General features: G+C 38.2%; 1 long non-coding RNA gene across 1 annotated transcript in view; it reads right to left on the bottom strand.

Moving 5' to 3' along the window:
- The window catches only part of LOC125487977, an 11,704-nt gene that overhangs the window by 9,435 nt on the left and 618 nt on the right, over positions 1–1,651 (bottom strand). The window lies entirely within an intron of this gene.

Here is a 1,651-nt window from a genome sequence, read left to right as displayed (position 1 = left end):
TTTCCCCAGGGTGGTGGAGTCCAAAACTAGAGGGGCATAGGTTTAAGGTGAGAGGGGAAAGATTTAAAAGGGACCTAAGGGGCAACTTTTTCACGCAGATGGTGGTGCGCGCATGAAATGAACTGCCAGAGGAAGTGGTGGAGGCTAGTACAATTACAACATTTACAAGGCAACTGGATGGGTATATGAATAGGAAGGGTTTAGAGGGATAATGGGCCAAATGCTGGCAAATGAAACTAGATTAATTTAGGATATCTGGTCAGCATGGATGAGTTGGACCAAAGAATCTGTTTCCATGTTATACATCTCTATGACTCTAAGTAATGGATTTTTGATAATTTCTCGGGTTCAGAGATTCATCATTGATCACGTACTGGGTGTTTTGATGGATTATTGATAATTAAATGAGCTCATCAATGGATTGCTGATCATTCACTAGGTTCAGTGCCAGATTGTTGATCATTTTATTAAGTTGTGTAACAAATTAATGGGTTTCATCAGTGATTGTTGACAATTTACTGTGTTCAGCGATGCATTGTAAATGATTAATGGTTTCAGCGATGTGTTGTTGATCATTTGCTGGTTTAAGAATTGGATTTTTATTTCTTGGTTTCAGTCATTCATTGTTGATCACGATGATTTACTGGTCTCAATGATGGATTGTTGAAGGATTACAGGGTCCAGTAATGAATTGCTGATGATCTACTGGATTCAGAAATGGATTATTTGTGAGTCACTTGGATCAGTAATGAATTTTTGATCATTTCTTATTTCAACGATTCATTGATTATGTAGTTACTTCTATGATGGATTGCTGATCATTAGATGGGCTCATTGTTGATCATTCACTGGGTTCAGTGATCAGTTCTTGATGATTTACTGAGTTCAGAGATGGGTTACTTGTGAATCACTGGCTTCAGTGATGGATTGTTGATCATTTAATGCGTTTAGTGATGGATTATTGACAATTGATCGGGTTCAGTGACAGACTAATGATGAATCACTGGGTTCAATGATACATTTTTGATAATTTCCTGGGTTCAGCAATGGATCTTCAACAATTCACTGGGTTCAGCGATGGATCGTCGATAATATCCTGTGCTCAATGATGAATCATCGATAATATCCTGTGCTCAATGATGAATCATCGATAATTTCCTGCACTCAGCAATGGATCGTCAATAATTTCCTGTGTTCTGCGAGGGATTGTCGATAATTTCCTACACTCAGCAATGGTTCACTGACGACTTATTGGGATCAGAGATGGATTGTTGATGGTCTACTGTTTTCACTGACGCATTGTTGATCAATCACAGTGTTCAGTGAGAACATTGCTGATTTATTGGTCCAGTGGTGAATATTGATGGTTTATTGGTTTCAGTGATGAGTATTGATGGTTTGGCAGGTTTAGTGTCAAATATTAATGATTCATTGGGACCAGTCGTGAATATTGATGGTTTATTGGGTTTAAAGACAGGATCATTCGTTTCAGTGATGAAGATTGATAATTCAGCGAAGAATATTGCCGACCTATTGGTTTCAGCGAAGAATATTGCCGATCTATTGGTTTCAGCGAAGAATATTGCCGATCTATTGGTTTCAGCGAAGAATATTGCCGATCTATTGGTTTCAGTGAAGAATATTGCCGATC

Source organism: Rhincodon typus, chromosome 48 (assembly GCF_021869965.1).
Source record: "Rhincodon typus isolate 14 chromosome 48, sRhiTyp1.1, whole genome shotgun sequence".
Classification (NCBI taxonomy): domain Eukaryota; kingdom Metazoa; phylum Chordata; class Chondrichthyes; order Orectolobiformes; family Rhincodontidae; genus Rhincodon; species Rhincodon typus.
The sequence above is the reverse complement of the archived record's forward strand: the minus strand, read 5'-3'. Positions and strand labels throughout refer to the sequence as shown.